General features: G+C 46.1%; 11 non-coding genes across 11 annotated transcripts; all 11 read left to right on the top strand.

Annotated features, from left to right (window-relative positions):
* The first annotated feature begins 1,904 nt into the window (after positions 1-1,904).
* On the top strand, positions 1,905-2,095 carry LOC130303614 (U2 spliceosomal RNA). The gene has a single exon (XR_008853657.1). It is a non-coding gene; the product is annotated as a U2 spliceosomal RNA (small nuclear RNA).
* A 2,085-nt stretch (positions 2,096-4,180) lies between these two features.
* LOC130303613 (U2 spliceosomal RNA) lies at positions 4,181-4,371 on the top strand. The gene has a single exon (XR_008853656.1). It is a non-coding gene; the product is annotated as a U2 spliceosomal RNA (small nuclear RNA).
* A 2,085-nt stretch (positions 4,372-6,456) lies between these two features.
* Positions 6,457-6,647, top strand: LOC130303612 (U2 spliceosomal RNA). The gene has a single exon (XR_008853655.1). It is a non-coding gene; the product is annotated as a U2 spliceosomal RNA (small nuclear RNA).
* A 2,087-nt stretch (positions 6,648-8,734) lies between these two features.
* LOC130303611 (U2 spliceosomal RNA) lies at positions 8,735-8,925 on the top strand. Its single transcript, XR_008853654.1, has one exon. It is a non-coding gene; the product is annotated as a U2 spliceosomal RNA (small nuclear RNA).
* A 2,096-nt stretch (positions 8,926-11,021) lies between these two features.
* Positions 11,022-11,212, top strand: LOC130303610 (U2 spliceosomal RNA). The gene has a single exon (XR_008853653.1). It is a non-coding gene; the product is annotated as a U2 spliceosomal RNA (small nuclear RNA).
* Positions 11,213-13,298: 2,086 nt separating this feature from the next.
* LOC130303644 (U2 spliceosomal RNA) lies at positions 13,299-13,489 on the top strand. Its single transcript, XR_008853686.1, has one exon. It is a non-coding gene; the product is annotated as a U2 spliceosomal RNA (small nuclear RNA).
* A 2,094-nt stretch (positions 13,490-15,583) lies between these two features.
* On the top strand, positions 15,584-15,774 carry LOC130303653 (U2 spliceosomal RNA). The gene has a single exon (XR_008853690.1). It is a non-coding gene; the product is annotated as a U2 spliceosomal RNA (small nuclear RNA).
* A 2,086-nt stretch (positions 15,775-17,860) lies between these two features.
* Positions 17,861-18,051, top strand: LOC130303643 (U2 spliceosomal RNA). The gene has a single exon (XR_008853685.1). It is a non-coding gene; the product is annotated as a U2 spliceosomal RNA (small nuclear RNA).
* A 2,090-nt stretch (positions 18,052-20,141) lies between these two features.
* Positions 20,142-20,332, top strand: LOC130303632 (U2 spliceosomal RNA). Its single transcript, XR_008853674.1, has one exon. It is a non-coding gene; the product is annotated as a U2 spliceosomal RNA (small nuclear RNA).
* Positions 20,333-22,418: 2,086 nt separating this feature from the next.
* Positions 22,419-22,609, top strand: LOC130303620 (U2 spliceosomal RNA). Its single transcript, XR_008853663.1, has one exon. It is a non-coding gene; the product is annotated as a U2 spliceosomal RNA (small nuclear RNA).
* A 2,090-nt stretch (positions 22,610-24,699) lies between these two features.
* LOC130303609 (U2 spliceosomal RNA) lies at positions 24,700-24,890 on the top strand. Its single transcript, XR_008853652.1, has one exon. It is a non-coding gene; the product is annotated as a U2 spliceosomal RNA (small nuclear RNA).
* Positions 24,891-25,143: the final 253 nt, after the last annotated feature.

Here is a 25,143-nt window from a genome sequence, read left to right as displayed (position 1 = left end):
CTTCTGCTGCTGCTGACTAAATGGCCTCCTTAATTGGATCATTTGAGTAGCCAGCACACCTGTGCAGGTAGGGCATGACATGATAGGCAGCTGCCTTGATAGCGGGTGGGTGCTGAATGTTCCTAATTGACAAAATAAGATTAATGCTTATGAAGAAATATAAAATCTCATCCCTTCCCCAATATCGCGCCACACCCCTACCCCTTAATTCCCTGGTTGAACGTGATGGACATATGTCTTTTTTCGACCGTACTAACTATGTAACTATGTAACATAACATGGGGGGGGGGTCTCCTGGCTGTTCACACAGGTGTGTCATTGCTGTACATTGACCATGCATTGCTTCTGTGGTATTGCAAAGGCAAAGACAAATGCTTCCAGCCATCCATTGCACTAATGGATTGGTCATCAGCTGGCTGTCTATGTCCCGCATCAATATAGACCAAAGTACAGAGGGTTAGGCTATGCTATTGTGCACCTACCTGATGCATCAGAAGGTGCGAGGCCCTTGCTAAATTCTGTGCACAGACTTTGAGATCTATGCTTTAGACTGTATCTAAACCTGCTCCAACATGGACTGACATTCTGGCCTACTTTCAGCCGATGCGACTTGTCTGTCGCTGAACAGTCGCTTTTTATGTATTCAGCACCTATGTATAATGTTGTAAAAATGCTCTAGAAGCTAAAGTCGCAGAAATGTCACACATATTTGGCCTGCAACTTTCTGTGCGACAAATTCAGACAGGAAAAATCAGTATAAATCCTTAGAAAATTATCCCCCAGTGTCTCCATCTGCTGGCGGTATTGAATAAGCATTGCTGCACTGATGGGGTATGCATTAGACGAAAAAAAAGAAGAAAAAGAAGAATAATACGCCCAGAAAAGAGGCGAAAAGGAGAAAAACGTAAAAAAACGTGAAAAAAAAGTAAGAGGAAGAGAAGGGAAAAAAAGGTGGAAATGGGTTTAAAAGTGATTTCGGCGGAGAAATATATATATATATATATATATATATATATATATATATATATATATGCGCACACACACACATAGATATAAACGTATTCTCCGTTGAGATATTGCAGCCGCTGCTGTGTCCAGGCCCAGGAGCCTTAGCACTGTGCTGTGATGTCACTCAATACCACTGACATCACTAGGTGTAAACAACATCTCTCCTTTGCTGTGTATGTGACTATGGAGCTGTTTGGTGATGTCGTCTATTACGGCCTTCATAGAAGCAACAGGAGATTGTTGCATCCATCTTGAACCCTCAGAACTACAGTGCTATGATGTCACTCACTTCCACAGGCCTTGCAGAGTGTAAACAACAACAACCCAGCTTTGTTGTGTATGTAACCAAAGGGATTTGTGATGTCACCTAGAACCTTCACAGCAGCGACAGCTTTATGAGGAGCATCAGCACTGCTCTGCCTGAGCAGAACCATCACCGCCATAGGTTGTCAAATAACCCGGATTTAACCCACACAGGTAAGTCCAATGGGGTGCAGGCATGTCCTCTATGCTTACAGCTTCCCGTGGGTGTTGGTTTGATACCGTTTGGGGACAGCCAAGGAGGCATCTGCAGGCAACAAAGGTAGGTGTGTGCTTGTGAGTGTGTTTCCTATGCAGATCCTAAGCCCAGTGTCACATGCAAGTAGGAGGAGTAAGAAGGGTTCCTGGCAAATCCGGGTTATGGATTGCATTTAAAAAGGCCCCGTGGGAGTGCAATGGGCCCCTGTCTTGCTGCTTAGCAATAATGGTATGGGTTTAGGTTCTGCTGTGTGTACTGGTGGTTGACTGCCCCCCAGCCCAGAGTGTGCATGGAAAATTGTCTGGCAGCCTCCCTGACAGCAAGCAGTGATAGTGCCCATGAAGGGGACCTTGTTGGGCCCGCCCCTTTCACGGTTATCGCTTCTCGGCCTTTTGGCTAAGATCAAGTGTAGTATCTGTTCTTATCAGTTTAATATCTGATACGTCCCCTATCTGGGGACCATATATTAAATGGATTTTTGAGAACGGGGGCCGATTTCGAAGCTTGCTTCCGTCGCCCTATGCATTGACCCGATATGGCAGTATCTTCGGGTACAGTGCACCACCCCCTTACAGGGTTAAAAAGAAAGATTCCTACTTTCATTGCTACCTGCTTGCTGGCTAGCCAGCTAGCCAGCCCTGTGGGCCTTGCTGCTGCTGCAGCCAAAAAACAAAAGGTGGTGCTGCTGCTGCTTCTTCTGCTGCTTCTGCTTCTGCTTGTGTCTGGCCCCTGTTGGAGCGTCCAGGCACAGGACTTCTGCTGCTGCTGACTAAATGGCCTCCTTAATTGGATCATTTGAGTAGCCAGCACACCTGTGCAGGTAGGGCATGACATGATAGGCAGCTGCCTTGATAGCGGGTGGGTGCTGAATGTTCCTAATTGACAAAATAAGATTAATGCTTATGAAGAAATATAAAATCTCATCCCTTCCCCAATATCGCGCCACACCCCTACCCCTTAATTCCCTGGTTGAACGTGATGGACATATGTCTTTTTTCGACCGTACTAACTATGTAACTATGTAACATAACATGGGGGGGGGGTCTCCTGGCTGTTCACACAGGTGTGTCATTGCTGTACATTGACCATGCATTGCTTCTGTGGTATTGCAAAGGCAAAGACAAATGCTTCCAGCCATCCATTGCACTAATGGATTGGTCATCAGCTGGCTGTCTATGTCCCGCATCAATATAGACCAAAGTACAGAGGGTTAGGCTATGCTATTGTGCACCTACCTGATGCATCAGAAGGTGCGAGGCCCTTGCTAAATTCTGTGCACAGACTTTGAGATCTATGCTTTAGACTGTATCTAAACCTGCTCCAACATGGACTGACATTCTGGCCTACTTTCAGCCGATGCGACTTGTCTGTCGCTGAACAGTCGCTTTTTATGTATTCAGCACCTATGTATAATGTTGTAAAAATGCTCTAGAAGCTAAAGTCGCAGAAATGTCACACATATTTGGCCTGCAACTTTCTGTGCGACAAATTCAGACAGGAAAAATCAGTATAAATCCTTAGAAAATTATCCCCCAGTGTCTCCATCTGCTGGCGGTATTGAATAAGCATTGCTGCACTGATGGGGTATGCATTAGACGAAAAAAAAGAAGAAAAAGAAGAATAATACGCCCAGAAAAGAGGCGAAAAGGAGAAAAACGTAAAAAAACGTGAAAAAAAAGTAAGAGGAAGAGAAGGGAAAAAAAGGTGGAAATGGGTTTAAAAGTGATTTCGGCGGAGAATATATATATATATATATATATATATATATATATATATATATGCGCACACACACACATAGATATAAACGTATTCTCCGTTGAGATATTGCAGCCGCTGCTGTGTCCAGGCCCAGGAGCCTTAGCACTGTGCTGTGATGTCACTCAATACCACTGACATCACTAGGTGTAAACAACATCTCTCCTTTGCTGTGTATGTGACTATGGAGCTGTTTGGTGATGTCGTCTATTACGGCCTTCATAGAAGCAACAGGAGATTGTTGCATCCATCTTGAACCCTCAGAACTACAGTGCTATGATGTCACTCACTTCCACAGGCCTTGCAGAGTGTAAACAACAACAACCCAGCTTTGTTGTGTATGTAACCAAAGGGATTTGTGATGTCACCTAGAACCTTCACAGCAGCGACAGCTTTATGAGGAGCATCAGCACTGCTCTGCCTGAGCAGAACCATCACCGCCATAGGTTGTCAAATAACCCGGATTTAACCCACACAGGTAAGTCCAATGGGGTGCAGGCATGTCCTCTATGCTTACAGCTTCCCGTGGGTGTTGGTTTGATACCGTTTGGGGACAGCCAAGGAGGCATCTGCAGGCAACAAAGGTAGGTGTGTGCTTGTGAGTGTGTTTCCTATGCAGATCCTAAGCCCAGTGTCACATGCAAGTAGGAGGAGTAAGAAGGGTTCCTGGCAAATCCGGGTTATGGATTGCATTTAAAAAGGCCCCGTGGGAGTGCAATGGGCCCCTGTCTTGCTGCTTAGCAATAATGGTATGGGTTTAGGTTCTGCTGTGTGTACTGGTGGTTGACTGCCCCCCAGCCCAGAGTGTGCATGGAAAATTGTCTGGCAGCCTCCCTGACAGCAAGCAGTGATAGTGCCCATGAAGGGGACCTTGTTGGGCCCGCCCCTTTCACGGTTATCGCTTCTCGGCCTTTTGGCTAAGATCAAGTGTAGTATCTGTTCTTATCAGTTTAATATCTGATACGTCCCCTATCTGGGGACCATATATTAAATGGATTTTTGAGAACGGGGGCCGATTTCGAAGCTTGCTTCCGTCGCCCTATGCATTGACCCGATATGGCAGTATCTTCGGGTACAGTGCACCACCCCCTTACAGGGTTAAAAAGAAAGATTCCTACTTTCATTGCTACCTGCTTGCTGGCTAGCCAGCTAGCCAGCCCTGTGGGCCTTGCTGCTGCTGCAGCCAAAAAACAAAAGGTGGTGCTGCTGCTGCTTCTTCTGCTGCTTCTGCTTCTGCTTGTGTCTGGCCCCTGTTGGAGCGTCCAGGCACAGGACTTCTGCTGCTGCTGACTAAATGGCCTCCTTAATTGGATCATTTGAGTAGCCAGCACACCTGTGCAGGTAGGGCATGACATGATAGGCAGCTGCCTTGATAGCGGGTGGGTGCTGAATGTTCCTAATTGACAAAATAAGATTAATGCTTATGAAGAAATATAAAATCTCATCCCTTCCCCAATATCGCGCCACACCCCTACCCCTTAATTCCCTGGTTGAACGTGATGGACATATGTCTTTTTTCGACCGTACTAACTATGTAACTATGTAACATAACATGGGGGGGGGGTCTCCTGGCTGTTCACACAGGTGTGTCATTGCTGTACATTGACCATGCATTGCTTCTGTGGTATTGCAAAGGCAAAGACAAATGCTTCCAGCCATCCATTGCACTAATGGATTGGTCATCAGCTGGCTGTCTATGTCCCGCATCAATATAGACCAAAGTACAGAGGGTTAGGCTATGCTATTGTGCACCTACCTGATGCATCAGAAGGTGCGAGGCCCTTGCTAAATTCTGTGCACAGACTTTGAGATCTATGCTTTAGACTGTATCTAAACCTGCTCCAACATGGACTGACATTCTGGCCTACTTTCAGCCGATGCGACTTGTCTGTCGCTGAACAGTCGCTTTTTATGTATTCAGCACCTATGTATAATGTTGTAAAAATGCTCTAGAAGCTAAAGTCGCAGAAATGTCACACATATTTGGCCTGCAACTTTCTGTGCGACAAATTCAGACAGGAAAAATCAGTATAAATCCTTAGAAAATTATCCCCCAGTGTCTCCATCTGCTGGCGGTATTGAATAAGCATTGCTGCACTGATGGGGTATGCATTAGACGAAAAAAAAGAAGAAAAAGAAGAATAATACGCCCAGAAAAGAGGCGAAAAGGAGAAAAACGTAAAAAAACGTGAAAAAAAAGTAAGAGGAAGAGAAGGGAAAAAAAGGTGGAAATGGGTTTAAAAGTGATTTCGGCGGAGAATATATATATATATATATATATATATATATATATATATATATGCGCACACACACACATAGATATAAACGTATTCTCCGTTGAGATATTGCAGCCGCTGCTGTGTCCAGGCCCAGGAGCCTTAGCACTGTGCTGTGATGTCACTCAATACCACTGACATCACTAGGTGTAAACAACATCTCTCCTTTGCTGTGTATGTGACTATGGAGCTGTTTGGTGATGTCGTCTATTACGGCCTTCATAGAAGCAACAGGAGATTGTTGCATCCATCTTGAACCCTCAGAACTACAGTGCTATGATGTCACTCACTTCCACAGGCCTTGCAGAGTGTAAACAACAACAACCCAGCTTTGTTGTGTATGTAACCAAAGGGATTTGTGATGTCACCTAGAACCTTCACAGCAGCGACAGCTTTATGAGGAGCATCAGCACTGCTCTGCCTGAGCAGAACCATCACCGCCATAGGTTGTCAAATAACCCGGATTTAACCCACACAGGTAAGTCCAATGGGGTGCAGGCATGTCCTCTATGCTTACAGCTTCCCGTGGGTGTTGGTTTGATACCGTTTGGGGACAGCCAAGGAGGCATCTGCAGGCAACAAAGGTAGGTGTGTGCTTGTGAGTGTGTTTCCTATGCAGATCCTAAGCCCAGTGTCACATGCAAGTAGGAGGAGTAAGAAGGGTTCCTGGCAAATCCGGGTTATGGATTGCATTTAAAAAGGCCCCGTGGGAGTGCAATGGGCCCCTGTCTTGCTGCTTAGCAATAATGGTATGGGTTTAGGTTCTGCTGTGTGTACTGGTGGTTGACTGCCCCCCAGCCCAGAGTGTGCATGGAAAATTGTCTGGCAGCCTCCCTGACAGCAAGCAGTGATAGTGCCCATGAAGGGGACCTTGTTGGGCCCGCCCCTTTCACGGTTATCGCTTCTCGGCCTTTTGGCTAAGATCAAGTGTAGTATCTGTTCTTATCAGTTTAATATCTGATACGTCCCCTATCTGGGGACCATATATTAAATGGATTTTTGAGAACGGGGGCCGATTTCGAAGCTTGCTTCCGTCGCCCTATGCATTGACCCGATATGGCAGTATCTTCGGGTACAGTGCACCACCCCCTTACAGGGTTAAAAAGAAAGATTCCTACTTTCATTGCTACCTGCTTGCTGGCTAGCCAGCTAGCCAGCCCTGTGGGCCTTGCTGCTGCTGCAGCCAAAAAACAAAAGGTGGTGCTGCTGCTGCTGCTTCTTCTGCTGCTTCTGCTTCTGCTTGTGTCTGGCCCCTGTTGGAGCGTCCAGGCACAGGACTTCTGCTGCTGCTGACTAAATGGCCTCCTTAATTGGATCATTTGAGTAGCCAGCACACCTGTGCAGGTAGGGCATGACATGATAGGCAGCTGCCTTGATAGCGGGTGGGTGCTGAATGTTCCTAATTGACAAAATAAGATTAATGCTTATGAAGAAATATAAAATCTCATCCCTTCCCCAATATCGCGCCACACCCCTACCCCTTAATTCCCTGGTTGAACGTGATGGACATATGTCTTTTTTCGACCGTACTAACTATGTAACTATGTAACATAACATGGGGGGGGGGTCTCCTGGCTGTTCACACAGGTGTGTCATTGCTGTACATTGACCATGCATTGCTTCTGTGGTATTGCAAAGGCAAAGACAAATGCTTCCAGCCATCCATTGCACTAATGGATTGGTCATCAGCTGGCTGTCTATGTCCCGCATCAATATAGACCAAAGTACAGAGGGTTAGGCTATGCTATTGTGCACCTACCTGATGCATCAGAAGGTGCGAGGCCCTTGCTAAATTCTGTGCACAGACTTTGAGATCTAAGACTGTATCTAAACCTGCTCCAACATGGACTGACATTCTGGCCTACTTTCAGCCGATGCGACTTGTCTGTCGCTGAACAGTCGCTTTTTATGTATTCAGCACCTATGTATAATGTTGTAAAAATGCTCTAGAAGCTAAAGTCGCAGAAATGTCACACATATTTGGCCTGCAACTTTCTGTGCGACAAATTCAGACAGGAAAAATCAGTATAAATCCTTAGAAAATTATCCCCCAGTGTCTCCATCTGCTGGCGGTATTGAATAAGCATTGCTGCACTGATGGGGTATGCATTAGACGAAAAAAAAGAAGAAAAAGAAGAATAATACGCCCAGAAAAGAGGCGAAAAGGAGAAAAACGTAAAAAAACGTGAAAAAAAAGTAAGAGGAAGAGAAGGGAAAAAAAGGTGGAAATGGGTTTAAAAGTGATTTCGGCGGAGAAATATATATATATATATATATATATATATATATATATATATATATATGCGCACACACACACATAGATATAAACGTATTCTCCGTTGAGATATTGCAGCCGCTGCTGTGTCCAGGCCCAGGAGCCTTAGCACTGTGCTGTGATGTCACTCAATACCACTGACATCACTAGGTGTAAACAACATCTCTCCTTTGCTGTGTATGTGACTATGGAGCTGTTTGGTGATGTCGTCTATTACGGCCTTCATAGAAGCAACAGGAGATTGTTGCATCCATCTTGAACCCTCAGAACTACAGTGCTATGATGTCACTCACTTCCACAGGCCTTGCAGAGTGTAAACAACAACAACCCAGCTTTGTTGTGTATGTAACCAAAGGGATTTGTGATGTCACCTAGAACCTTCACAGCAGCGACAGCTTTATGAGGAGCATCAGCACTGCTCTGCCTGAGCAGAACCATCACCGCCATAGGTTGTCAAATAACCCGGATTTAACCCACACAGGTAAGTCCAATGGGGTGCAGGCATGTCCTCTATGCTTACAGCTTCCCGTGGGTGTTGGTTTGATACCGTTTGGGGACAGCCAAGGAGGCATCTGCAGGCAACAAAGGTAGGTGTGTGCTTGTGAGTGTGTTTCCTATGCAGATCCTAAGCCCAGTGTCACATGCAAGTAGGAGGAGTAAGAAGGGTTCCTGGCAAATCCGGGTTATGGATTGCATTTAAAAAGGCCCCGTGGGAGTGCAATGGGCCCCTGTCTTGCTGCTTAGCAATAATGGTATGGGTTTAGGTTCTGCTGTGTGTACTGGTGGTTGACTGCCCCCCAGCCCAGAGTGTGCATGGAAAATTGTCTGGCAGCCTCCCTGACAGCAAGCAGTGATAGTGCCCATGAAGGGGACCTTGTTGGGCCCGCCCCTTTCACGGTTATCGCTTCTCGGCCTTTTGGCTAAGATCAAGTGTAGTATCTGTTCTTATCAGTTTAATATCTGATACGTCCCCTATCTGGGGACCATATATTAAATGGATTTTTGAGAACGGGGGCCGATTTCGAAGCTTGCTTCCGTCGCCCTATGCATTGACCCGATATGGCAGTATCTTCGGGTACAGTGCACCACCCCCTTACAGGGTTAAAAAGAAAGATTCCTACTTTCATTGCTACCTGCTTGCTGGCTAGCCAGCTAGCCAGCCCTGTGGGCCTTGCTGCTGCTGCAGCCAAAAAACAAAAGGTGGTGCTGCTGCTGCTTCTTCTGCTGCTTCTGCTTCTGCTTGTGTCTGGCCCCTGTTGGAGCGTCCAGGCACAGGACTTCTGCTGCTGCTGACTAAATGGCCTCCTTAATTGGATCATTTGAGTAGCCAGCACACCTGTGCAGGTAGGGCATGACATGATAGGCAGCTGCCTTGATAGCGGGTGGGTGCTGAATGTTCCTAATTGACAAAATAAGATTAATGCTTATGAAGAAATATAAAATCTCATCCCTTCCCCAATATCGCGCCACACCCCTACCCCTTAATTCCCTGGTTGAACGTGATGGACATATGTCTTTTTTCGACCGTACTAACTATGTAACTATGTAACATAACATGGGGGGGGGGTCTCCTGGCTGTTCACACAGGTGTGTCATTGCTGTACATTGACCATGCATTGCTTCTGTGGTATTGCAAAGGCAAAGACAAATGCTTCCAGCCATCCATTGCACTAATGGATTGGTCATCAGCTGGCTGTCTATGTCCCGCATCAATATAGACCAAAGTACAGAGGGTTAGGCTATGCTATTGTGCACCTACCTGATGCATCAGAAGGTGCGAGGCCCTTGCTAAATTCTGTGCACAGACTTTGAGATCTATGCTTTAGACTGTATCTAAACCTGCTCCAACATGGACTGACATTCTGGCCTACTTTCAGCCGATGCGACTTGTCTGTCGCTGAACAGTCGCTTTTTATGTATTCAGCACCTATGTATAATGTTGTAAAAATGCTCTAGAAGCTAAAGTCGCAGAAATGTCACACATATTTGGCCTGCAACTTTCTGTGCGACAAATTCAGACAGGAAAAATCAGTATAAATCCTTAGAAAATTATCCCCCAGTGTCTCCATCTGCTGGCGGTATTGAATAAGCATTGCTGCACTGATGGGGTATGCATTAGACGAAAAAAAAGAAGAAAAAGAAGAATAATACGCCCAGAAAAGAGGCGAAAAGGAGAAAAACGTAAAAAAACGTGAAAAAAAAGTAAGAGGAAGAGAAGGGAAAAAAAGGTGGAAATGGGTTTAAAAGTGATTTCGGCGGAGAAATATATATATATATATATATATATATATATATATATATATATATATATATATGCGCACACACACACATAGATATAAACGTATTCTCCGTTGAGATATTGCAGCCGCTGCTGTGTCCAGGCCCAGGAGCCTTAGCACTGTGCTGTGATGTCACTCAATACCACTGACATCACTAGGTGTAAACAACATCTCTCCTTTGCTGTGTATGTGACTATGGAGCTGTTTGGTGATGTCGTCTATTACGGCCTTCATAGAAGCAACAGGAGATTGTTGCATCCATCTTGAACCCTCAGAACTACAGTGCTATGATGTCACTCACTTCCACAGGCCTTGCAGAGTGTAAACAACAACAACCCAGCTTTGTTGTGTATGTAACCAAAGGGATTTGTGATGTCACCTAGAACCTTCACAGCAGCGACAGCTTTATGAGGAGCATCAGCACTGCTCTGCCTGAGCAGAACCATCACCGCCATAGGTTGTCAAATAACCCGGATTTAACCCACACAGGTAAGTCCAATGGGGTGCAGGCATGTCCTCTATGCTTACAGCTTCCCGTGGGTGTTGGTTTGATACCGTTTGGGGACAGCCAAGGAGGCATCTGCAGGCAACAAAGGTAGGTGTGTGCTTGTGAGTGTGTTTCCTATGCAGATCCTAAGCCCAGTGTCACATGCAAGTAGGAGGAGTAAGAAGGGTTCCTGGCAAATCCGGGTTATGGATTGCATTTAAAAAGGCCCCGTGGGAGTGCAATGGGCCCCTGTCTTGCTGCTTAGCAATAATGGTATGGGTTTAGGTTCTGCTGTGTGTACTGGTGGTTGACTGCCCCCCAGCCCAGAGTGTGCATGGAAAATTGTCTGGCAGCCTCCCTGACAGCAAGCAGTGATAGTGCCCATGAAGGGGACCTTGTTGGGCCCGCCCCTTTCACGGTTATCGCTTCTCGGCCTTTTGGCTAAGATCAAGTGTAGTATCTGTTCTTATCAGTTTAATATCTGATACGTCCCCTATCTGGGGACCATATATTAAATGGATTTTTGAGAACGGGGGCCGATTTCGAAGCTTGCTTCCGTCGCCCTATGCATTGACCCGATATGGCAGTATCTTCGGGTACAGTGCACCACCCCCTTACAGGGTTAAAAAGAAAGATTCCTACTTTCATTGCTACCTGCTTGCTGGCTAGCCAGCTAGCCAGCCCTGTGGGCCTTGCTGCTGCTGCAGCCAAAAAACAAAAGGTGGTGCTGCTGCTGCTTCTTCTGCTGCTTCTGCTTCTGCTTGTGTCTGGCCCCTGTTGGAGCGTCCAGGCACAGGACTTCTGCTGCTGCTGACTAAATGGCCTCCTTAATTGGATCATTTGAGTAGCCAGCACACCTGTGCAGGTAGGGCATGACATGATAGGCAGCTGCCTTGATAGCGGGTGGGTGCTGAATGTTCCTAATTGACAAAATAAGATTAATGCTTATGAAGAAATATAAAATCTCATCCCTTCCCCAATATCGCGCCACACCCCTACCCCTTAATTCCCTGGTTGAACGTGATGGACATATGTCTTTTTTCGACCGTACTAACTATGTAACTATGTAACATAACATGGGGGGGGGGTCTCCTGGCTGTTCACACAGGTGTGTCATTGCTGTACATTGACCATGCATTGCTTCTGTGGTATTGCAAAGGCAAAGACAAATGCTTCCAGCCATCCATTGCACTAATGGATTGGTCATCAGCTGGCTGTCTATGTCCCGCATCAATATAGACCAAAGTACAGAGGGTTAGGCTATGCTATTGTGCACCTACCTGATGCATCAGAAGGTGCGAGGCCCTTGCTAAATTCTGTGCACAGACTTTGAGATCTATGCTTTAGACTGTATCTAAACCTGCTCCAACATGGACTGACATTCTGGCCTACTTTCAGCCGATGCGACTTGTCTGTCGCTGAACAGTCGCTTTTTATGTATTCAGCACCTATGTATAATGTTGTAAAAATGCTCTAGAAGCTAAAGTCGCAGAAATGTCACACATATTTGGCCTGCAACTTTCTGTGCGACAAATTCAGACAGGAAAAATCAGTATAAATCCTTAGAAAATTATCCCCCAGTGTCTCCATCTGCTGGCGGTATTGAATAAGCATTGCTGCACTGATGGGGTATGCATTAGACGAAAAAAAAGAAGAAAAAGAAGAATAATACGCCCAGAAAAGAGGCGAAAAGGAGAAAAACGTAAAAAAACGTGAAAAAAAAGTAAGAGGAAGAGAAGGGAAAAAAAGGTGGAAATGGGTTTAAAAGTGATTTCGGCGGAGAAATATATATATATATATATATATATATATATATATATATATATGCGCACACACACACATAGATATAAACGTATTCTCCGTTGAGATATTGCAGCCGCTGCTGTGTCCAGGCCCAGGAGCCTTAGCACTGTGCTGTGATGTCACTCAATACCACTGACATCACTAGGTGTAAACAACATCTCTCCTTTGCTGTGTATGTGACTATGGAGCTGTTTGGTGATGTCGTCTATTACGGCCTTCATAGAAGCAACAGGAGATTGTTGCATCCATCTTGAACCCTCAGAACTACAGTGCTATGATGTCACTCACTTCCACAGGCCTTGCAGAGTGTAAACAACAACAACCCAGCTTTGTTGTGTATGTAACCAAAGGGATTTGTGATGTCACCTAGAACCTTCACAGCAGCGACAGCTTTATGAGGAGCATCAGCACTGCTCTGCCTGAGCAGAACCATCACCGCCATAGGTTGTCAAATAACCCGGATTTAACCCACACAGGTAAGTCCAATGGGGTGCAGGCATGTCCTCTATGCTTACAGCTTCCCGTGGGTGTTGGTTTGATACCGTTTGGGGACAGCCAAGGAGGCATCTGCAGGCAACAAAGGTAGGTGTGTGCTTGTGAGTGTGTTTCCTATGCAGATCCTAAGCCCAGTGTCACATGCAAGTAGGAGGAGTAAGAAGGGTTCCTGGCAAATCCGGGTTATGGATTGCATTTAAAAAGGCCCCGTGGGAGTGCAATGGGCCCCTGTCTTGCTGCTTAGCAATAATGGTATGGGTTTAGGTTCTGCTGTGTGTACTGGTGGTTGACTGCCCCCCAGCCCAGAGTGTGCATGGAAAATTGTCTGGCAGCCTCCCTGACAGCAAGCAGTGATAGTGCCCATGAAGGGGACCTTGTTGGGCCCGCCCCTTTCACGGTTATCGCTTCTCGGCCTTTTGGCTAAGATCAAGTGTAGTATCTGTTCTTATCAGTTTAATATCTGATACGTCACCTATCTGGGGACCATATATTAAATGGATTTTTGAGAACGGGGGCCGATTTCGAAGCTTGCTTCCGTCGCCCTATGCATTGACCCGATATGGCAGTATCTTCGGGTACAGTGCACCACCCCCTTACAGGGTTAAAAAGAAAGATTCCTACTTTCATTGCTACCTGCTTGCTGGCTAGCCAGCTAGCCAGCCCTGTGGGCCTTGCTGCTGCTGCAGCCAAAAAACAAAAGGTGGTGCTGCTGCTGCTTCTTCTGCTGCTTCTGCTTCTGCTTGTGTCTGGCCCCTGTTGGAGCGTCCAGGCACAGGACTTCTGCTGCTGCTGACTAAATGGCCTCCTTAATTGGATCATTTGAGTAGCCAGCACACCTGTGCAGGTAGGGCATGACATGATAGGCAGCTGCCTTGATAGCGGGTGGGTGCTGAATGTTCCTAATTGACAAAATAAGATTAATGCTTATGAAGAAATATAAAATCTCATCCCTTCCCCAATATCGCGCCACACCCCTACCCCTTAATTCCCTGGTTGAACGTGATGGACATATGTCTTTTTTCGACCGTACTAACTATGTAACTATGTAACATAACATGGGGGGGGGGTCTCCTGGCTGTTCACACAGGTGTGTCATTGCTGTACATTGACCATGCATTGCTTCTGTGGTATTGCAAAGGCAAAGACAAATGCTTCCAGCCATCCATTGCACTAATGGATTGGTCATCAGCTGGCTGTCTATGTCCCGCATCAATATAGACCAAAGTACAGAGGGTTAGGCTATGCTATTGTGCACCTACCTGATGCATCAGAAGGTGCGAGGCCCTTGCTAAATTCTGTGCACAGACTTTGAGATCTATGCTTTAGACTGTATCTAAACCTGCTCCAACATGGACTGACATTCTGGCCTACTTTCAGCCGATGCGACTTGTCTGTCGCTGAACAGTCGCTTTTTATGTATTCAGCACCTATGTATAATGTTGTAAAAATGCTCTAGAAGCTAAAGTCGCAGAAATGTCACACATATTTGGCCTGCAACTTTCTGTGCGACAAATTCAGACAGGAAAAATCAGTATAAATCCTTAGAAAATTATCCCCCAGTGTCTCCATCTGCTGGCGGTATTGAATAAGCATTGCTGCACTGATGGGGTATGCATTAGACGAAAAAAAAGAAGAAAAAGAAGAATAATACGCCCAGAAAAGAGGCGAAAAGGAGAAAAACGTAAAAAAACGTGAAAAAAAAGTAAGAGGAAGAGAAGGGAAAAAAAGGTGGAAATGGGTTTAAAAGTGATTTCGGCGGAGAAATATATATATATATATATATATATATATATATATATATATATATATATATGCGCACACACACACATAGATATAAACGTATTCTCCGTTGAGATATTGCAGCCGCTGCTGTGTCCAGGCCCAGGAGCCTTAGCACTGTGCTGTGATGTCACTCAATACCACTGACATCACTAGGTGTAAACAACATCTCTCCTTTGCTGTGTATGTGACTATGGAGCTGTTTGGTGATGTCGTCTATTACGGCCTTCATAGAAGCAACAGGAGATTGTTGCATCCATCTTGAACCCTCAGAACTACAGTGCTATGATGTCACTCACTTCCACAGGCCTTGCAGAGTGTAAACAACAACAACCCAGCTTTGTTGTGTATGTAACCAAAGGGATTTGTGATGTCACCTAGAACCTTCACAGCAGCGACAGCTTTATGAGGAGCATCAGCACTGCTCTGCCTGAGCAGAACCATCACCGCCATAGGTTGTCAAATAACCCGGATTTAACCCACACAGGTAAGTCCAATGGGGTGCAGGCATGTCCTCTATGCTTACAGCTTCCCGTGGGTGTTGGTTTGATACCGTTTGGGGACAGCCAAGGAGGCATCTGCAGGCAACAAAGGTAGGTGTGTGCTTGTGAGTGTGTTTCCTATGCAGATCCTAAGCCCAGTGTCACATGCAAGTAGGAGGAGTAAGAAGGGTTCCTGGCAAATCCGGGTTATGGATTGCATTTAAAAAGGCCCCGTGGGAGTGCAATGGGCCCCTGTCTTGCTGCTTAGCAATAATGGTATGGGTTTAGGTTCTGCTGTGTGTACTGGTGGTTGACTGCCCCCCAGCCCAGAGTGTGCATGGAAAATTGTCTGGCAGCCTCCCTGACAGCAAGCAGTGATAGTGCCCATGAAGGGGACCTTGTTGGGCCCGCCCCTTTCACGGTTATCGCTTCTCGGCCTTTTGGCTAAGATCAAGTGTAGTATCTGTTCTTATCAGTTTAATATCTGATACGTCCCCTATCTGGGGACCATATATTAAATGGATTTTTGAGAACGGGGGCCGATTTCGAAGCTTGCTTCCGTCGCCCTATGCATTGACCCGATATGGCAGTATCTTCGGGTACAGTGCACCACCCCCTTACAGGGTTAAAAAGAAAGATTCCTACTTTCATTGCTACCTGCTTGCTGGCTAGCCAGCTAGCCAGCCCTGTGGGCCTTGCTGCTGCTGCAGCCAAAAAACAAAAGGTGGTGCTGCTGCTGCTTCTTCTGCTGCTTCTGCTTCTGCTTGTGTCTGGCCCCTGTTGGAGCGTCCAGGCACAGGACTTCTGCTGCTGCTGACTAAATGGCCTCCTTAATTGGATCATTTGAGTAGCCAGCACACCTGTGCAGGTAGGGCATGACATGATAGGCAGCTGCCTTGATAGCGGGTGGGTGCTGAATGTTCCTAATTGACAAAATAAGATTAATGCTTATGAAGAAATATAAAATCTCATCCCTTCCCCAATATCGCGCCACACCCCTACCCCTTAATTCCCTGGTTGAACGTGATGGACATATGTCTTTTTTCGACCGTACTAACTATGTAACTATGTAACATAACATGGGGGGGGGGTCTCCTGGCTGTTCACACAGGTGTGTCATTGCTGTACATTGACCATGCATTGCTTCTGTGGTATTGCAAAGGCAAAGACAAATGCTTCCAGCCATCCATTGCACTAATGGATTGGTCATCAGCTGGCTGTCTATGTCCCGCATCAATATAGACCAAAGTACAGAGGGTTAGGCTATGCTATTGTGCACCTACCTGATGCATCAGAAGGTGCGAGGCCCTTGCTAAATTCTGTGCACAGACTTTGAGATCTATGCTTTAGACTGTATCTAAACCTGCTCCAACATGGACTGACATTCTGGCCTACTTTCAGCCGATGCGACTTGTCTGTCGCTGAACAGTCGCTTTTTATGTATTCAGCACCTATGTATAATGTTGTAAAAATGCTCTAGAAGCTAAAGTCGCAGAAATGTCACACATATTTGGCCTGCAACTTTCTGTGCGACAAATTCAGACAGGAAAAATCAGTATAAATCCTTAGAAAATTATCCCCCAGTGTCTCCATCTGCTGGCGGTATTGAATAAGCATTGCTGCACTGATGGGGTATGCATTAGACGAAAAAAAAGAAGAAAAAGAAGAATAATACGCCCAGAAAAGAGGCGAAAAGGAGAAAAACGTAAAAAAACGTGAAAAAAAAGTAAGAGGAAGAGAAGGGAAAAAAAGGTGGAAATGGGTTTAAAAGTGATTTCGGCGGAGAAATATATATATATATATATATATATATATATATATATATATATGCGCACACACACACATAGATATAAACGTATTCTCCGTTGAGATATTGCAGCCGCTGCTGTGTCCAGGCCCAGGAGCCTTAGCACTGTGCTGTGATGTCACTCAATACCACTGACATCACTAGGTGTAAACAACATCTCTCCTTTGCTGTGTATGTGACTATGGAGCTGTTTGGTGATGTCGTCTATTACGGCCTTCATAGAAGCAACAGGAGATTGTTGCATCCATCTTGAACCCTCAGAACTACAGTGCTATGATGTCACTCACTTCCACAGGCCTTGCAGAGTGTAAACAACAACAACCCAGCTTTGTTGTGTATGTAACCAAAGGGATTTGTGATGTCACCTAGAACCTTCACAGCAGCGACAGCTTTATGAGGAGCATCAGCACTGCTCTGCCTGAGCAGAACCATCACCGCCATAGGTTGTCAAATAACCCGGATTTAACCCACACAGGTAAGTCCAATGGGGTGCAGGCATGTCCTCTATGCTTACAGCTTCCCGTGGGTGTTGGTTTGATACCGTTTGGGGACAGCCAAGGAGGCATCTGCAGGCAACAAAGGTAGGTGTGTGCTTGTGAGTGTGTTTCCTATGCAGATCCTAAGCCCAGTGTCACATGCAAGTAGGAGGAGTAAGAAGGGTTCCTGGCAAATCCGGGTTATGGATTGCATTTAAAAAGGCCCCGTGGGAGTGCAATGGGCCCCTGTCTTGCTGCTTAGCAATAATGGTATGGGTTTAGGTTCTGCTGTGTGTACTGGTGGTTGACTGCCCCCCAGCCCAGAGTGTGCATGGAAAATTGTCTGGCAGCCTCCCTGACAGCAAGCAGTGATAGTGCCCATGAAGGGGACCTTGTTGGGCCCGCCCCTTTCACGGTTATCGCTTCTCGGCCTTTTGGCTAAGATCAAGTGTAGTATCTGTTCTTATCAGTTTAATATCTGATACGTCCCCTATCTGGGGACCATATATTAAATGGATTTTTGAGAACGGGGGCCGATTTCGAAGCTTGCTTCCGTCGCCCTATGCATTGACCCGATATGGCAGTATCTTCGGGTACAGTGCACCACCCCCTTACAGGGTTAAAAAGAAAGATTCCTACTTTCATTGCTACCTGCTTGCTGGCTAGCCAGCTAGCCAGCCCTGTGGGCCTTGCTGCTGCTGCAGCCAAAAAACAAAAGGTGGTGCTGCTGCTGCTTCTTCTGCTGCTTCTGCTTCTGCTTGTGTCTGGCCCCTGTTGGAGCGTCCAGGCACAGGACTTCTGCTGCTGCTGACTAAATGGCCTCCTTAATTGGATCATTTGAGTAGCCAGCACACCTGTGCAGGTAGGGCATGACATGATAGGCAGCTGCCTTGATAGCGGGTGGGTGCTGAATGTTCCTAATTGACAAAATAAGATTAATGCTTATGAAGAAATATAAAATCTCATCCCTTCCCCAATATCGCGCCACACCCCTACCCCTTAATTCCCTGGTTGAACGTGATGGACATATGTCTTTTTTCGACCGTACTAACTATGTAACTATGTAACATAACATGGGGGGGGGGTCTCCTGGCTGTTCACACAGGTGTGTCATTGCTGTACATTGACCATGCATTGCTTCTGTGGTATTGCAAAGGCAAAGACAAATGCTTCCAGCCATCCATTGCACTAATGGATTGGTCATCAGCTGGCTGTCTATGTCCCGCATCAATATAGACCAAAGTACAGAGGGTTAGGCTATGCTATTGTGCACCTACCTGATGCATCAGAAGGTGCGAGGCCCTTGCTAAATTCTGTGCACAGACTTTGAGATCTATGCTTTAGACTGTATCTAAACCTGCTCCAACATGGACTGACATTCTGGCCTACTTTCAGCCGATGCGACTTGTCTGTCGCTGAACAGTCGCTTTTTATGTATTCAGCACCTATGTATAATGTTGTAAAAATGCTCTAGAAGCTAAAGTCGCAGAAATGTCACACATATTTGGCCTGCAACTTTCTGTGCGACAAATTCAGACAGGAAAAATCTGTATAAATCCTTAGAAAATTATCCCCCAGTGTCTCCATCTGCTGGCGGTATTGAATAAGCATTGCTGCACTGATGGGGTATGCATTAGACGAAAAAAAAGAAGAAAAAGAAGAATAATACGCCCAGAAAAGAGGCGAAAAGGAGAAAAACGTAAAAAAACGTGAAAAAAAAGTAAGAGGAAGAGAAGGGAAAAAAAGGTGGAAATGGGTTTAAAAGTGATTTCGGCGGAGAAATATATATATATATATATATATATATATATATATATATATATATATGCGCACACACACACATAGATATAAACGTATTCTCCGTTGAGATATTGCAGCCGCTGCTGTGTCCAGGCCCAGGAGCCTTAGCACTGTGCTGTGATGTCACTCAATACCACTGACATCACTAGGTGTAAACAACATCTCTCCTTTGCTGTGTATGTGACTATGGAGCTGTTTGGTGATGTCGTCTATTACGGCCTTCATAGAAGCAACAGGAGATTGTTGCATCCATCTTGAACCCTCAGAACTACAGTGCTATGATGTCACTCACTTCCACAGGCCTTGCAGAGTGTAAACAACAACAACCCAGCTTTGTTGTGTATGTAACCAAAGGGATTTGTGATGTCACCTAGAACCTTCACAGCAGCGACAGCTTTATGAGGAGCATCAGCACTGCTCTGCCTGAGCAGAACCATCACCGCCATAGGTTGTCAAATAACCCGGATTTAACCCACACAGGTAAGTCCAATGGGGTGCAGGCATGTCCTCTATGCTTACAGCTTCCCGTGGGTGTTGGTTTGATACCGTTTGGGGACAGCCAAGGAGGCATCTGCAGGCAACAAAGGTAGGTGTGTGCTTGTGAGTGTGTTTCCTATGCAGATCCTAAGCCCAGTGTCACATGCAAGTAGGAGGAGTAAGAAGGGTTCCTGGCAAATCCGGGTTATGGATTGCATTTAAAAAGGCCCCGTGGGAGTGCAATGGGCCCCTGTCTTGCTGCTTAGCAATAATGGTATGGGTTTAGGTTCTGCTGTGTGTACTGGTGGTTGACTGCCCCCCAGCCCAGAGTGTGCATGGAAAATTGTCTGGCAGCCTCCCTGACAGCAAGCAGTGATAGTGCCCATGAAGGGGACCTTGTTGGGCCCGCCCCTTTCACGGTTATCGCTTCTCGGCCTTTTGGCTAAGATCAAGTGTAGTATCTGTTCTTATCAGTTTAATATCTGATACGTCCCCTATCTGGGGACCATATATTAAATGGATTTTTGAGAACGGGGGCCGATTTCGAAGCTTGCTTCCGTCGCCCTATGCATTGACCCGATATGGCAGTATCTTCGGGTACAGTGCACCACCCCCTTACAGGGTTAAAAAGAAAGATTCCTACTTTCATTGCTACCTGCTTGCTGGCTAGCCAGCTAGCCAGCCCTGTGGGCCTTGCTGCTGCTGCAGCCAAAAAACAAAAGGTGGTGCTGCTGCTGCTTCTTCTGCTGCTTCTGCTTCTGCTTGTGTCTGGCCCCTGTTGGAGCGTCCAGGCACAGGACTTCTGCTGCTGCTGACTAAATGGCCTCCTTAATTGGATCATTTGAGTAGCCAGCACACCTGTGCAGGTAGGGCATGACATGATAGGCAGCTGCCTTGATAGCGGGTGGGTGCTGAATGTTCCTAATTGACAAAATAAGATTAATGCTTATGAAGAAATATAAAATCTCATCCCTTCCCCAATATCGCGCCACACCCCTACCCCTTAATTCCCTGGTTGAACGTGATGGACATATGTCTTTTTTCGACCGTACTAACTATGTAACTATGTAACATAACATGGGGGGGGGGTCTCCTGGCTGTTCACACAGGTGTGTCATTGCTGTACATTGACCATGCATTGCTTCTGTGGTATTGCAAAGGCAAAGACAAATGCTTCCAGCCATCCATTGCACTAATGGATTGGTCATCAGCTGGCTGTCTATGTCCCGCATCAATATAGACCAAAGTACAGAGGGTTAGGCTATGCTATTGTGCACCTACCTGATGCATCAGAAGGTGCGAGGCCCTTGCTAAATTCTGTGCACAGACTTTGAGATCTATGCTTTAGACTGTATCTAAACCTGCTCCAACATGGACTGACATTCTGGCCTACTTTCAGCCGATGCGACTTGTCTGTCGCTGAACAGTCGCTTTTTATGTATTCAGCACCTATGTATAATGTTGTAAAAATGCTCTAGAAGCTAAAGTCGCAGAAATGTCACACATATTTGGCCTGCAACTTTCTGTGCGACAAATTCAGACAGGAAAAATCTGTATAAATCCTTAGAAAATTATCCCCCAGTGTCTCCATCTGCTGGCGGTATTGAATAAGCATTGCTGCACTGATGGGGTATGCATTAGACGAAAAAAAAGAAGAAAAAGAAGAATAATACGCCCAGAAAAGAGGCGAAAAGGAGAAAAACGTAAAAAAACGTGAAAAAAAAGTAAGAGGAAGAGAAGGGAAAAAAAGGTGGAAATGGGTTTAAAAGTGATTTCGGCGGAGAAATATATATATATATATATATATATATATATATATATATATATGCGCACACACACACATAGATATAAACGTATTCTCCGTTGAGATATTGCAGCCGCTGCTGTGTCCAGGCCCAGGAGCCTTAGCACTGTGCTGTGATGTCACTCAATACCACTGACATCACTAGGTGTAAACAACATCTCTCCTTTGCTGTGTATGTGACTATGGAGCTGTTTGGTGATGTCGTCTATTACGGCCTTCATAGAAGCAACAGGAGATTGTTGCATCCATCTTGAACCCTCAGAACTACAGTGCTATGATGTCACTCACTTCCACAGGCCTTGCAGAGTGTAAACAACAACAACCCAGCTTTGTTGTGTATGTAACCAAAGGGATTTGTGATGTCACCTAGAACCTTCACAGCAGCGACAGCTTTATGAGGAGCATCAGCACTGCTCTGCCTGAGCAGAACCATCACCGCCATAGGTTGTCAAATAACCCGGATTTAACCCACACAGGTAAGTCCAATGGGGTGCAGGCATGTCCTCTATGCTTACAGCTTCCCGTGGGTGTTGGTTTGATACCGTTTGGGGACAGCCAAGGAGGCATCTGCAGGCAACAAAGGTAGGTGTGTGCTTGTGAGTGTGTTTCCTATGCAGATCCTAAGCCCAGTGTCACATGCAAGTAGGAGGAGTAAGAAGGGTTCCTGGCAAATCCGGGTTATGGATTGCATTTAAAAAGGCCCCGTGGGAGTGCAATGGGCCCCTGTCTTGCTGCTTAGCAATAATGGTATGGGTTTAGGTTCTGCTGTGTGTACTGGTGGTTGACTGCCCCCCAGCCCAGAGTGTGCATGGAAAATTGTCTGGCAGCCTCCCTGACAGCAAGCAGTGATAGTGCCCATGAAGGGGACCTTGTTGGGCCCGCACCTTTCACGGTTATCGCTTCTCGGCCTTTTGGCTAAGATCAAGTGTAGTATCTGTTCTTATCAGTTTAATATCTGATACGTCCCCTATCTGGGGACCATATATTAAATGGATTTTTGAGAACGGGGGCCGATTTCGAAGCTTGCTTCCGTCGCCCTATGCATTGACCCGATATGGCAGTATCTTCGGGTACAGTGCACCACCCCCTTACAGGGTTAAAAAGAAAGATTCCTACTTTCATTGCTACCTGCTTGCTGGCTAGCCAGCTAGCCAGCCCTGTGGGCCTTGCTGCTGCTGCAGCCAAAAAACAAAAGGTGGTGCTGCTGCTGCTTCTTCTGCTGCTTCTGCTTCTGCTTGTGTCTGGCCCCTGTTGGAGCGTCCAGGCACAGGACTTCTGCTGCTGCTGACTAAATGGCCTCCTTAATTGGATCATTTGAGTAGCCAGCACACCTGTGCAGGTAGGGCATGACATGATAGGCAGCTGCCTTGATAGCGGGTGGGTGCTGAATGTTCCTAATTGACAAAATAAGATTAATGCTTATGAAGAAATATAAAATCTCATCCCTTCCCCAATATCGCGCCACACCCCTACCCCTTAATTCCCTGGTTGAACGTGATGGACATATGTCTTTTTTCGACCGTACTAACTATGTAACTATGTAACATAACATGGGGGGGGGGTCTCCTGGCTGTTCACACAGGTGTGTCATTGCTGTACATTGACCATGCATTGCTTCTGTGGTATTGCAAAGGCAAAGACAAATGCTTCCAGCCATCCATTGCACTAATGGATTGGTCATCAGCTGGCTGTCTATGTCCCGCATCAATATAGACCAAAGTACAGAGGGTTAGGCTATGCTATTGTGCACCTACCTGATGCATCAGAAGGTGCGAGGCCCTTGCTAAATTCTGTGCACAGACTTTGAGATCTATGCTTTAGACTGTATCTAAACCTGCTCCAACATGGACTGACATTCTGGCCTACTTTCAGCCGATGCGACTTGTCTGTCGCTGAACAGTCGCTTTTTATGTATTCAGCACCTATGTATAATGTTGTAAAAATGCTCTAGAAGCTAAAGTCGCAGAAATGTCACACATATTTGGCCTGCAACTTTCTGTGCGACAAATTCAGACAGGAAAAATCAGTATAAATCCTTAGAAAATTATCCCCCAGTGTCTCCATCTGCTGGCGGTATTGAATAAGCATTGCTGCACTGATGGGGTATGCATTAGACGAAAAAAAAGAAGAAAAAGAAGAATAATACGCCCAGAAAAGAGGCGAAAAGGAGAAAAACGTAAAAAAACGTGAAAAAAAAGTAAGAGGAAGAGAAGGGAAAAAAAGGTGGAAATGGGTTTAAAAGTGATTTCGGCGGAGAAATATATATATATATATATATATATATATATATATATATATATATATGCGCACACACACACATAGATATAAACGTATTCTCCGTTGAGATATTGCAGCCGCTGCTGTGTCCAGGCCCAGGAGCCTTAGCACTGTGCTGTGATGTCACTCAATACCACTGACATCACTAGGTGTAAACAACATCTCTCCTTTGCTGTGTATGTGACTATGGAGCTGTTTGGTGATGTCGTCTATTACGGCCTTCATAGAAGCAACAGGAGATTGTTGCATCCATCTTGAACCCTCAGAACTACAGTGCTATGATGTCACTCACTTCCACAGGCCTTGCAGAGTGTAAACAACAACAACCCAGCTTTGTTGTGTATGTAACCAAAGGGATTTGTGATGTCACCTAGAACCTTCACAGCAGCGACAGCTTTATGAGGAGCATCAGCACTGCTCTGCCTGAGCAGAACCATCACCGCCATAGGTTGTCAAATAACCCGGATTTAACCCACACAGGTAAGTCCAATGGGGTGCAGGCATGTCCTCTATGCTTACAGCTTCCCGTGGGTGTTGGTTTGATACCGTTTGGGGACAGCCAAGGAGGCATCTGCAGGCAACAAAGGTAGGTGTGTGCTTGTGAGTGTGTTTCCTATGCAGATCCTAAGCCCAGTGTCACATGCAAGTAGGAGGAGTAAGAAGGGTTCCTGGCAAATCCGGGTTATGGATTGCATTTAAAAAGGCCCCGTGGGAGTGCAATGGGCCCCTGTCTTGCTGCTTAGCAATAATGGTATGGGTTTAGGTTCTGCTGTGTGTACTGGTGGTTGACTGCCCCCCAGCCCAGAGTGTGCATGGAAAATTGTCTGGCAGCCTCCCTGACAGCAAGCAGTGATAGTGCCCATGAAGGGGACCTTGTTGGGCCCGCCCCTTTCACGGTTATCGCTTCTCGGCCTTTTGGCTAAGATCAAGTGTAGTATCTGTTCTTATCAGTTTAATATCTGATACGTCCCCTATCTGGGGACCATATATTAAATGGATTTTTGAGAACGGGGGCCGATTTCGAAGCTTGCTTCCGTCGCCCTATGCATTGACCCGATATGGCAGTATCTTCGGGTACAGTGCACCACCCCCTTACAGGGTTAAAAAGAAAGATTCCTACTTTCATTGCTACCTGCTTGCTGGCTAGCCAGCTAGCCAGCCCTGTGGGCCTTGCTGCTGCTGCAGCCAAAAAACAAAAGGTGGTGCTGCTGCTGCTTCTTCTGCTGCTTCTGCTTCTGCTTGTGTCTGGCCCCTGTTGGAGCGTCCAGGCACAGGACTTCTGCTGCTGCTGACTAAATGGCCTCCTTAATTGGATCATTTGAGTAGCCAGCACACCTGTGCAG

Source organism: Hyla sarda, unplaced genomic scaffold, assembly GCF_029499605.1.
Source record: "Hyla sarda isolate aHylSar1 unplaced genomic scaffold, aHylSar1.hap1 scaffold_1234, whole genome shotgun sequence".
NCBI classification, from domain to species: Eukaryota; Metazoa; Chordata; class Amphibia; order Anura; family Hylidae; genus Hyla; species Hyla sarda.
Note: the sequence above shows the minus strand (reverse complement) of the source record. Positions and strands in the feature narration are given on the sequence as shown.